This window comes from Protopterus annectens, chromosome 4.part0, assembly GCF_019279795.1.
Source record: "Protopterus annectens isolate FY-2018-M chromosome 4.part0, PAN1.0, whole genome shotgun sequence".
NCBI classification, from domain to species: domain Eukaryota; kingdom Metazoa; phylum Chordata; order Ceratodontiformes; family Protopteridae; genus Protopterus; species Protopterus annectens.
The window spans coordinates 1550184558-1550198047 of NC_056733.1; positions in this window are offsets into that span (position 1 = coordinate 1550184558).

Genomic DNA, 13490 nt, shown 5'->3' on the forward strand with positions numbered 1-13490 from the left:
TCCATCTGCTGAGATGTATTTTCTTTAAAAACATCAATTTTCATATCCATTCTGTCAATTTTTGTAGATAGTTCCTGGATAGTAGTTAAAAGAGTTTGAAATTATTTTTTTAATGCTGAGTCCTGATGAGAGGATTTTATGAAGCTCATGCTGAATACAGATACCAAAGACGTGTCTCTTATTTTTTGACAGGAAAAGTTAAAAAAACTAAAAAAAGTTGATATTAACTTAATAGACTATTAAAGGAAACCAAATATATATAAAAATTTATTTTAAAATAAAAATTTCTGTCATAAAAGAAATGATAAGGCAGAGCTAAAAGAAAGTGCTGCTACTCAAGGTTCATGCTTGGCCATTCCCCCCATTTATTTATTTTTTTCAAGAAGAAGTAACAAAAGTGCTGGGCATCAGATCTGGGGGAAGAGGGGGCAGTAGGGAGAATAGGAAAATAACACAAATCAAATTATTTTGCTTTGAAGATGCTTTGGCATCTCATTTTGCAGGCTGTCCCTTCCCTTTCATTAGCTACCAAGGTGAATCACAATCCCTAGAAGGAGGGACTCAGTGCTGCAAAAGTAAAGGATACTATTAAACATCAGTCAAGTATGCAGTGGAAGACATTAAGAAGGAGCTATGCATAAAGCAAAGCCAATGACACCAACATAATAATAAAATGAAATAGAAATTAAGTGGAACAAATGCATTAACTTCGTAACATATATATATGGATTACCTGCATATATGATTATTATTATTATTGTTATTGTTATTATGATAAGATAAGATGCCCAGGTAGTCAAACTTCCTTGGTACAGTTCTGCTCCCCAGCAAGCCTTCTCACTCATTCTTTATTTATATATCATTGTTATAGAGTCTGCACTGACTCAGTGATATTAAACAACATGCAAACAAAAGCAGACCTTGCAAAGTAAGTCAATGATGCATCAGCTGCATCTTCAATCTTATAAGATAAAATGGTAAGCAGATACAAATGCTAAATATAAATTTAAGATAAAGAAAGAAGTATGATGCTGTAAGCATTCAGGTTAGTTATTTGTTCCATACCACATTATTCTTTTCTCCCCATCTTTGATGTCTATAGTTTACCATCATTGGTGCTTCTGTCTTTTTATGATCTTTTTCAGATTGGCAGAGGAGTGTGAATAGGTAGGTGAGATGTTGTTTTGCTGTCCCACTCAGACTACTTCCGGGGTGATATGCCAGCATGACCTGTGTGACTAGACCTCTGACTACCTCCACTGGAACCACTCTCTCTTGTTCAGTTCTTGGTATGGCACTTCCCATGTTCTCTTACCTTACTGTCACAGGTCCTGCTGTTCCCTGTTCCCTCAGGGAGCTATCCTAGAAAATACACAATCCAATGCAACAGTTGCTTTCGCCAACCCTCTACGTTCACATCTATAGGCATCCTAACTTAATATGGACTTAGCATTGCAAGTGCAAATACCCAATCTTCTCCTGAATTGAGGACCTAGTCAACCACCATTACTAGTAAGAACAATGAATAAACTACACAAAATATCACAGTAGAAGAAACCAGGTCCTGCCTTATATCTGCATAAGTCATTTTCTTCATGTAAAAAGTACAAAGACAGCCTAAAAACATCTGCAACTGCCCTGTATAGTCTAGTTTCTTTGAGAAGGTTTGCTTTCTCTAAAAGATAATAAAAAAATTGCAATCCTCAGTGGCGAGTAGGTGGGGCAAGCACAAAATAAAATAAAAATCACCAAAATTAAAAAATTAGCTGGATCACACCACAATCAGGCTCCAGTATAATTCTTTATTATTGGTAAGCGATTTTGCAGAACTACTGCTTCATCAGACCATAAAAACACACTTAAAATGTACCTTATATAAAAAAAAATTAAAAAATTCTTCACTGTCATTGGTAAGTAAAAAACACAATTAGCTATGTGACAATTGATGCTCCTTAAGAATAGGTTTTAAAGGAACAGTGGTGTTAAGAGCATGTGCTCTGTGCACCTGTAAAGCTATAATCCATTTAATGTCAGCCTTCTTTATCTTGTTATTAAAATCACTGCCTCTAACATCATTGTGGATAATTTGCAAAACCAAAAAAGAAAATTTATCATAACCTGCAAAATAGTAGCATGTTTTGCTAAAGCACTGGAATCAGATTTTCTATGTTTATCACCTTGATGTTCTAAATACACCTTCTTAATTGTCTACTTGTTTTTCCAATTTAAAAATGAGAGCAGTCGACACAATGTTAAGTAGATCTCAGCTAAACTTCTACAACCAGCATAAAATCAAGGTTCAATTTAATGTCCAGTTACAGGATGAGAAAAACATTTCTGCTCACTGATAAAATTACAAGCCTTACAATTCCAACATGGGAAGGTTCGCAGTTTGTCAGAAGTGGGGCTATGTCCACATTTCTGACTCCCATAACACAGAAGTTGTTTTAAGGACAAATTATTTCTGACAATAAAACTCGGTTTGGACTCCACTACAGCTTTCATCTCATCATCATATAGAAGAATGGGCCAGTTCCTCTTCATAACATCACAAAATAAACTAACATTGTTAGAGTATTTAAAAATAAGTTCTGGGATAGGGGTGGTAGCCACTGTAGCAGGCATACTGGGCTTCCTACTTTGAGATGAATAATAGGGGGCTGCTGTACCCTTCCTTTCCTTTCTAACAACTTTTGCATACTCATGCAGGTCACTGGAGGTGTACCCTTTATTAGGAAAGTCACTAAAAGTTTACAAAGTGCTGTTTCAAACATTTCATCATCATTATGTAATGTAGAGACATGCATAGACTGACTCTTCACTATATTGGAATAAATATGTCCATGATGCAGGCTACTATGATGTAGCAGCCCATTCTTCCAACAAGGTTTCCTAAATAGCATTATATTAAGACATCCAGCATAATTTTTACTAATCAGACACCTTGACTTATTGTAAAGTTAATAAGACGAAGGTGCATACTATTATTAATAGAGTGCACAATGATCTGTATGACCTACTTATGTATAGACTCATTGACTACAGTTTGTATAATTATCTGCTGGTTGATGAACCTGTGACTCCAGTCATACATGGCCTACAAAAAATTCATAAGGACCTTTTAAGACCTTCCATGCACCCCATAGTTTCCGGGTGTCATTGACTAACTGAGCACCTTTCATTGTATGTTGAGAACAAACTAAACCTCTACTAACTCAAGCATCAGCAGTCTTAAAAGATACTAAGCATTTCTTATTATGCTATATGACAGTATGGCAAGACTTGATGTATTTGATTTTTATCTTGTCACTTTAGATGTTCAAATGTTGTTTACAGTTATACCTAATGTGGAAGGTATTGACTTGTTAAGATTGTTTTTGACACATCATAGTAATTACTCACAGAGTAGCATTACTGTTATTTGCTCTCTCTTGGAGATAATACTTGAGTGTAATGTGTTTATTTTTGAAAGTGAACACTACCTACAGAAACTTGATGTAGCAATGGAGACATCTTGTGTTAGTAGCTACGCTAATTTGGTTTTGGCACAGTGGGAAGAGGATACAGTTTTCACTGATAATATGTATGCTCCATATATTAAATACTATGATAGAGTTGTTAATGTAATAAAAATCAGGTAAAAAATAGCTGCTATATTTAGTGTCTTGAAAATAGCAGTAAAGTTTGTTAGTTAAAAAATGACAAGACACCTTGGCAGAGCAGCAGTCACTATTCCAATTTCAGTTCTTTACTTACAGTTAGTGGAAAGCGAATTGGAATAAACGCCTCAGATAATTGATGGTTACTATCCAAATTGATAGCAAAAAGCAAGTTTATGTTGGACAATAACTGTCTGTTAAGATAGCTGCTGTTAAAGTTTCACACCTTCTGCAAACGGTTTGCTGTAAAATAGTCAGCGAAACACACCGGCTGTTTAAATCCCAGTAAATTGTTAACAGGTCGGTTTTCACCTCACCAAACAGAAACTTGCTCCACAGTTAAACAACACAATCTATTATGTGTTGAAATTCGGTCTTCACCTCATTACAAATGGAAACAGCTGCCCAAAATACACTTTTAAAAGGACCACAGCTATATAATCTTGTAAATACGAACACTTTATTGACAAAAAACTGGCAAGCACTTTCACCTTGTAGGCTTCCTCAGGCCAAACACAATACAGTCATTTTTTAACTCCCTCACCTCCTTCAATGGTATCAACTCTCACTTGCCCACAAACTAGTAAATCATCCACTAAATGTCCCATCCCTCCAGAATCTACTCCAACCCTATTGTACCACCAGACCACTAAGATCCAGCAACAAAAATCACTTGCAGATCACTAAAGCCAATAACTCTGCTGGTGAAGCACTATTCTCTTGCACCATAGCTAAATTATGGAACTCCCTCCCGCCCACAATTACCTCCATACCATCATACACCCGCTTCAAAACTTTACTAAAAGTACACCTAAAAACATGCTGGTTATGCCCTTACAACTCCCACTCTAATATCACCCTCCCCATCCAACCACTACCTTTCTTTCCACTCTACTAACTACCTTGATTATAGCAAGCTCAGATGCTCATAAGCCAGTACTTATTATACAGCAGGAACTTCTTCTTGTAACATTTGTTAATGTCTGTTATGTACTTCACAGATAAAGAGTCTAGTTGTCTACTGATGTACTATGTTCTTCATCTGTAAATATGTTGTAAGTAATTGCTATGTAAATTGTTAATCGCTATGTAATCCAATGTAACTACTGTCTGTTTATTTTAACTGTGGAGCTTTTCTCCCTGGGCCTCCACTGAAAATGGACCTACGTCCAGTCGGACACTCCTGGTCAACAAATATAAATAAATAAATAATCCTATGCAGCTTTGTGAATCTACATATTCTGATGAAGAGTGAATGAGCAAATGTGAAAATCTTAGGATAACAGTAATAAACAATGAAACAGTATCAAGAAACTACAGTGAAAGCTTAGCAATAACGTTTATTTGAAAAATTAATATAACTTAGCCTAATTTGGGATGGCCAGGCTACTGAGAAAACACTATAACCAGAGCTCTAAACTTTTTATCTCAAAATGTGAAACACTGCCTCTATAATGTGAAACAAATGGGCAAAGTGTGGAGCACTTACTAAAGACTTACTCATAACTTTAGATTGAAAGCTGAAAGAATGGCTAAATGTATTAAATTACAGAAATATTTTATTAAGCAATATGTGTTATCATTATTTCCTCTGCATATTAATTAACCAAATTTTACCAGCAAGTGTGCAACAGACCTTTCCAGTGTGAAAATGTGAAAAACATGGACTATTTAAGAAATTTAATGAAGATCATGCACTATAATTAGAAGAACTTTGGAGGCCTGACTAGAAGGTGTGTCACAGTGAACAATACTTGATACAATAAATGTGGATATATTAAATACATAATATTAATGGAATACTAACCCTCCTGTTAAGATTTATACCTGACCTAGGCTCCAGATCTTTTGTCAGAGTGCATCATAGCTGAGGATGCTAATATTAAAAATCCCCTTAGTAATTTATTTTATTTTATTTTTTAAATTGCATATTGGTTAATTAAATTCAGTACACTTGACAGAGAAAAGAAATAATCATGAATGGAAATACCCATTAGGTTGTATTGCAAAGTCACTGCCGGATTGGGTAGATCTATGGTGGGGAATTCAGATGAAAAACCCAGTCAGCAAATATACAAATTATTGACCATCTGTGTGCCTGAGGTCTAACACAAGCCATGAAAAACCTAACATTCTGAACCAGTGGCACCACTGTAAGGAATGACAATGACTTCACACAGCTGATGAAAGAACATGATTTTCCGAAGCTTACAGAGAAGGCAGTACAGTTGAAAAACTACAGGATCAAGCCTAGCCATATATAAGAGCAAAGTACAATACATTTTAAACCAAGATCTTACAATGCCCAACTCAACACTTATCTTCCTTTCTTTACTTACTTGAAAGAAAAAACACAGCATTCAAGAGAAACACCATCTGACCACAGTACCATTGTCTCTACAACCAACACAATAAAGGTGATAGGAAAATCATACAATTGAAAACCAAAGAATGCCTATAAATGATATGCTGATGCCAATTAATATACTTTGCCTTTCCATATCTTTATTTATTTATTTATTTTTCTAAGTGGAAGACTTCCAAGAAAATGACAAAATTAGCCACTGAAACTTATCAACTCAGTGATCATGACTAGGGTTACCACCTGTCCCACTTTGTGAGGGACAGTCCCACTTTGGGCAGTTGTGCCCTGCAAAAAAATTGTAAAAATGGCAAATGTCCTGAGATTTTGGGACAAAATTATTTCTTATATTTTATGTAATAGTTGCATAAAACAGTTATGCTGTACCTGAAACACCTAAATGTTATAAGAAATAGAATAAGCAACTAAAATGCTACAAGTATAAGCTTTTATTTAGGAAATAAAGTGAAGTTATGTCCTTTGTACTGGCCATGGGTATGTTTTGGCCTGTAAAATCTGACATTTGTGCCAAAAATGTCCCAATTTGGGCATTTGAAAAGGTGGCAACCCTAATCATGACAGAGAGAACCAAATAAGTAACATCAAATGGGGAATTATGTCACTGACCTAAGCTAAACTGCAAAACAACATTTCCTGGGGGACTGAAAGAAACTCTACGCCAACATATACACTTAAGGTAGAGAAAATGACAAATAAGCATCCACCTGCATCTAAAACTATAATTTAAAGTATACTGTGACTACATTAGCATCCACTTGACTAACACTGCAGCTGACCAACATAAAATGGTCAAACACCACTCACCTGTATGATCACTGGCAGTTGTTTCAGCCAAACTAGCAGTTGTGGGGCATAAAACCAATAATGTAGTCTTTGTTAACCTTGTTTGCCTTATTAAGCCAATCACATAGGCGAGTGCTTTTAAAGGCCTTCTTCTTAAATCCTGAACAGTGGCCACATACCCTTTTCATTTAAGATTGTGGCAAACTTAATTTACTTATATGCTAGTTACATAGTTGCAGTTTTCATATTTCTCCAATTAACTTACCAACCAAATAATACTGATAGAACTGCTTAGCATAATTTGAAAATGTAAAGTCAGATAAACAAAATGCTGCCTATATTATGCATTGAAAAGAAAGTGGTCAAAGAGATATTTTAAGATGTTTACAAAACATTACAAAAGTTATTTGATGTATTTTACTATAAATTATAAAACTGGTGTAAAACATATAATCTAAAGGATGCTTACTTTGTGCTGAACATTTTAAACTTTTTTAGTATACCTTACAATTTTAGAGCTATGGAAATGTGTTCTGACTGTGAGAATATGATCACTTTGCTAGAAGGGTCAGGATACATCAATTGGCAGTTAGAGTTCAAGCTTTCATATCTCCTTTAGACAGAAGGAGTTAAATGACTGATAAGAAAAGATGAGATATGTAAACATAATGTTCTATGCAGAAGAGCTAATATGCAGTAGAATGACATGTCACAACCCTACGTCATTTATAAAAACTGCTGTTAATGAAGTGTGACCTTGTATGCTCAATGCACAGAGTATGCACGCAAATGTCCACCCTCTTAGAATCATATATGCTTATAAACACTGCAAAAACATCATAACAGCTAGTCCCTACTAAGATTATTTTAAGATCAGAACTGCATATCTACAGTTGATATAGTGCACCTCACCATATTAATTCCCACTTCTCTACTGATGCACTGTTCAGCATATAGAACTGGGCAACAACATCAGGCCTTCGCTCTTCTAAATGGTCAGAAAACTCCTGTTGGCAAAAGAGTTCCCTGTCATTCATGCAAACTTGCTACCTCAACCTCACTGTTCCACAATCCCACATGTTGGTGCTGCTGAGCTCCTACAACAATGAATCCCATCATTAGCACAATATACCTTTATTGCTTGCTTTGTGCTATAGCTACGTATTGAATTCTTTCATGATTTGCTGCATGACATGATACAAGAGCACAGTATAACAGGAAAGAGTTGCTGGAAAGTTATGTCAGACACAGACATAAGGGTGGGAGGATGACATAATGGTTATGGTGTTTACCTTAAAGACACAAGGTGCAGGGTTTGCTTCTTATATGGGGTGACTGGCTAGGCTTCAAATGGCCCAAAAAGGGCAGTTAGCCTAGTACTAATCTATGAACCTACAGCTACTTCCTGCGAAGATATCTCCTGCTGTCATGCCACATGGTGAGTCAATACAATCAATGATTTTGCATGCAAAGCCTGCTATAAATGAGATCCATGTCTATGATCATATAATAACAGGTGGCATACTAAACATAGTGCTAAGAACACTTTGATGCAGCAGTGCACTATGTTTATGAGTAAGCTGGCTAGAAAATATAGAAAAGGGATACTAAAATTGTATGAAAATACATTAATAAAACATTACATGATATACAGATGGATGCTATTACATGAAAGTATGAGAAATGCAACTGACAGGAGAATAAGAAAAGTTGGGGTTATTTATTTTAGAGACTGGTACTTAAAAGAATTCAAACACTTGCAGTTTATAAGCTATCAAACTGGTCTTTTCATTAAAGTGTAGCTGTGAATCTTTAGACTGATACATGTTGATACAGTCGTAAAAAATTTAAATTAAAAAGAAAGCAGTATGACAGTTTAAAAGCTGTCACGAAGCAAGAACAGGTATTTATAAGTTATGTTGCCCAGGTAGTCAAACTTCATTGGAACAGCTCTGCTCGCCAGCAAGCCTTCTCACTCATGCTTTAATTATATATCATTGCTGTAGAATCTGCACTGATTCACTGATGTAAATAGACATGTAAACCAAATCAGCCCTTGCAAAGTAAGTTAATGATGCTTCAGCTACATCTTCAGTCTTACAAGATAAAATGATAAGCAGATATGAGCATTAAATATAAATTTATGATAAAGAAAAAGACAGTGCTGTAATCAAGCAGGTCAGTTATTTGTTCTTACTAAACCAGTTCCACACCAAATTATTATTTTCTCACACTCTTTGATGTCTATAGCTTGTCATCATCAGAGCTTGTGTCATTTTATGGTCTTTTTCAGATTATCAGAGGTGTATGACTAGGTAGGTGAGACTTTTTGCTGTCCCATTCAGAATACTTTCTCAGTGGTATAGCAGCATGACCAATGTGACTAGACCTTTGACTACTTCCACTGGAGCCACTCTTTCTTGACCACATCTTAGTATAGTACTTCCCATGTTTGCTTACCTTATTCTCACAGGTCCTGCTGTTCCCTATTTCCCCCAGGAGCTATCCTATCAAATAAACAACCCAGTGCACCAGTTTATTTCTCCAGCTCTCTGTATCCACATTGATAGGCATCCCAACTTAATATGGGCGTAGTTTGCAAGTGCAAATATCCAGGCTTCTTCTGAATTAAGGAACTAGTCAACCACCATTACTAGTAAGAAGAATGAATGAGCTGCACAAAGGATCACAGTAGAAGAAACACAGTCCTGCCTTATATCTGCATAAGCCATTTGTTTCTTGTATAAATTACAAAGACAGCCTTAAAACATCTACAACTGCCCTGTATATTCTAGTTCCGTTGAGAAGGTTTGCTTTTTCCTAAAAGCCCTGCTTTCACACTAAAGGAATGGCACTTGCATGGTGCAGTGTATTTCCTATTCTCCTTCTTGCTTAGTGAACATTATTTATTTCCTGGCACCATATGTGAGTTACCCAAGAAAGACAATAGTTCAGAAGGAATAAATGTCCATAATTGTGCTTCCGTTTTTGTTAGGGTCACTATGAAGTGCAGGTTTTCTCTTCTTACCCTATTCTCCAAGTCACCTGCTTTTCTCAAAATCTATGCAAGCTTCTAAGCCTTCAATCTTTTCTTTATCTTTTATATGTAGGTGGTTTTATCATAATAACATGGGCGACGTTTTCTCCTGCTGCCTGGGTAATCTATGGCTAGAGGCAACTACTTTTTTGTTTGGCTATCCCTTTTAAAGTATCTTATCCTGCAACATCATAGCCAATTCGCCACCTTGCAGCTTCTTCAGCTTCTTCTTCATTCTTCACGTCCAAAGGGAAAGGAACTTACTTATCTCACTAGCACTGTGTATATTGAAAACTGTATTATTGGCCACTAGAGTTAAAAAAACTCTGTCACAGCCTGTAGGCCACATCCTGTAATAATTTATAATGTTCGATGCACAACAAGCAGGTAAAGGAAGTCAAATATACTGAATTCACAGCAGAGCGAGAACTGCTCCATTCTTCTCATTATTCTTTGTCAACAGGTGAATGCTTCTAAAAACCAAGGCATAAATATAGCTACACAGCTCTAGATAGGATAAAAGCCTGAATGCTTTTCTTAAAACTCAAATTGGGTTACCTATTAAGGTTGAGCTCTCTATTTGCAGGGCAGGTATGTTTTATTTCCTAAACCACTTTCTGCTCTTAGACCATGTCATAAGCCTGTTAGTTTTTCTCTTCTAATCAGTGGCATTTTGTGCTATTGGACTGCAGGGCTGCAGCCCTCCCAGCAAGAAAAAAGAACTTTTTACTATAGATAATTATTTTGCTTATTAAGTTATTATTATTTACTGTCTTTCTTATCAGTGGGCTACTTTACTCCGACTGACTCATCTGCGAGCATGTGCACTTTGCGCAGTTCGAGTTCCGGGTTTAAAAAAAAAAGTGTTGTTTCTCAAAATAAGAAATCCACTCCAGCCTGCTGTAGTCCGGATTAATGAATGAAGGCATCAGTGTAATGCCCATCAACCTATGCGGTTTGTAACCGCATAGAATTGGAAGGGGCTCGGACTGCCACGTCCGCAGGCACGAACGTGATGTGGATGGGCTAAATGGCTGCTGATTGGTTCTCACTCTCTTTGTGGGCTTTATATGCTGGGAAAAGAGTGAGAAGCAAACAGTTGCAGCCAGTTAGTTAACTTGTTTGCGGTTGTGGATCTTTTATTTTACTAATTGAAGATTGACTTCCTAATTTTGTATGCCGGACATGCCACAGCTGAAAAAGAAGTTCAAGTGAGAAGTGACTACACTACGGTGTATTCTTGTCTTCTTGGTGGTATGTGTAAAAAACTGTAATCAATATGTGTAATGCAATATTTTATTTACTAAATTAATATACTACTATAGCAGTTGATGTGGAATGTGTCTTGCTATGATCTGTAGCTGTTAAAGAACTCAAACGTGTATTTATTAAATAATGTTAATTCACTTATGGATGTTGGGCATTTTTAAATGAACAATTTTGCTAAGCAGCCAGATTTGTTCCCAAATCACTGGGTAGAATAAAATAAATTAAATTTAGACGTTTGGTTTGTGGAGTGTGAGAAAATGCACCAGTGTTCCACTTCACTCACTGTGATAGGTTTTTCCTGTCTGGGTTATAAAAAGAAATATTTAAAAAATGAAAAGTATTGCTTCATTTATGACAACAAAATAGAACTTTCCATTCTGTAATATTATTTGAATGTCCATCAATAGAAACATGGAAGTGTGGGAGTAGATTATAGGAGAATGGAAGTGTGGGAGAGTGAGAGTATGTGAGTATTTCGATGAGGCCTGTAATTTTATTTATTTATTTCAGCTTTGTATATACTAAGGTAAAGCTTTGTTCACAAATTACCAATTTCAGTCTAAGCCTGCAATGATTGCTTAAAATAAGTAAGGATTCTGAGAAATAGGTGCAGCCATAGGCAATTTAAGTTTTCAGAGATCTGAGAGAGATCTGAGCCACATTAGCAATGACATCACAATGCATTTGGTCCTTGTCAGAGATCTGAGACAGATTACAATGCATTTGCTCATTGTCAGATGCTTACCTAATAATAAAAAAAAGATTAAAAGTCTTAGCAATGTAGGTGCAGTGCACACAACCTGGAAGTCATCTACATTTCAGAATATGTCGAGGGTAGAACATGTCTTGATCATAATTAAATATGTATAAATTCAGAAATTGTTTAACTCTGTTAATGTATCTGACAGATTTTGCATATGCATATTTGGTACAAAGGTGTTGAATTTAATTTTGTTCTTGTTGTTCCCATTATTTCGTTTTGAAGATCTAATATTTTTTTGAAAGGTCCATGCCAAGAATGCAGTGCTGGAGGATCTAGCACTAGTTCTGGGAACTTAATCCTAAAATTAAAATCAGTAATTGAAAGAAAAAAATATTTTATACTACTATGCTACTTGCTATGTAATTTGTAATGTGCAAGAGAGCAAGACAGCAAGCAGTAGAAATGGACTATACATTATGTCTGGTACAGGATAAATAATTTATTGCTTCACATTTCACATGTATCTGTATTGTATGCAGTTATATAACAAGAGAACCTGAAAAAGTCATTACAGTCTTATTAATTTTTGAAGAAATAAGAAATGGCATGACAAACTTTAAATGTAGTTAAAACAGCAAAAAAAAAATGCACAGTCTGCATTATTGTAGTAGGCATTAAAACTTCATGGCTTTGGCTTGGATGAATTAGCTGAATATTTATATGTGTGGATGAAGGAGTTATAATAACTAGTTACTGGCTGATTAGAAGGCTTTGCCACGGTGGTGCAGCAGTTAGCGTTGCTGCCTCACAGCAAGAGGTTCTCCAGTTAGATTCTCGGCTGGGGTGCCTTCTGTGCGGAGTCTGCATGTCCTCCTGTGGTTGCGTGGGTTTCCTCCTGGTGCTCCGGTTTCCTCCAACATCCCAAAGACATGCAGTAGGTGGATTGGACACTCTAAATTGGCCCTAGGTGGGAGTGTGTGTGTGTGTGTGTGTGTGTGTGTGTGTGTGTGTGTGTGTGTGTGTGTGTGTGTGTGTGTGTGTGTGTGTGTATGCCTTCTGTGGAAGGTTGGGTGCCGGGCTGGCAACTCGACACCGTAAAACTCCACTGCCAGTCATGAGCTGACAGATGATCCACTGTGCGACCCCTAACCGGGAAAAGCCAAAATAATAAGAAGAATGAAATGCTGAGCTGCAGGCGTTGGCAAAATGACTTTGGCTACAACTTGAACCTCTGCAGCTGTAGTCATTTAATTCCTGGATTTGATCATTAAAGCTGCTCAGGTGCATGTTAGAATGTCACGTGTGGTTTAATTCTAATCATATATAATGAATAGAATAATTGGTAAATAATTGTGGAAGATCTCTTTTTTTTTCTGTTTCTTGTATGTCACTAGTAGATCAATAATGTGTAAAAACTATTTCCTTCAAAAGCAGCTTGGTAAAATCTTTAAAAAAACATGCTTTTACACTGTCTGCATATAGGAATGTAAAAGCCAAATGGGTGAACTTGGTCAAGAAAACAGACAATGGGGAACATAATATGAATTTTGCTGTAATCTAATCTATATAGACAAAGTGCAAATGCACTGACACTCTTGTTACTTAGTCAGAGCTAATTTGTAGTGACAGTTGGCTAAATGCTACTTTTATACCACC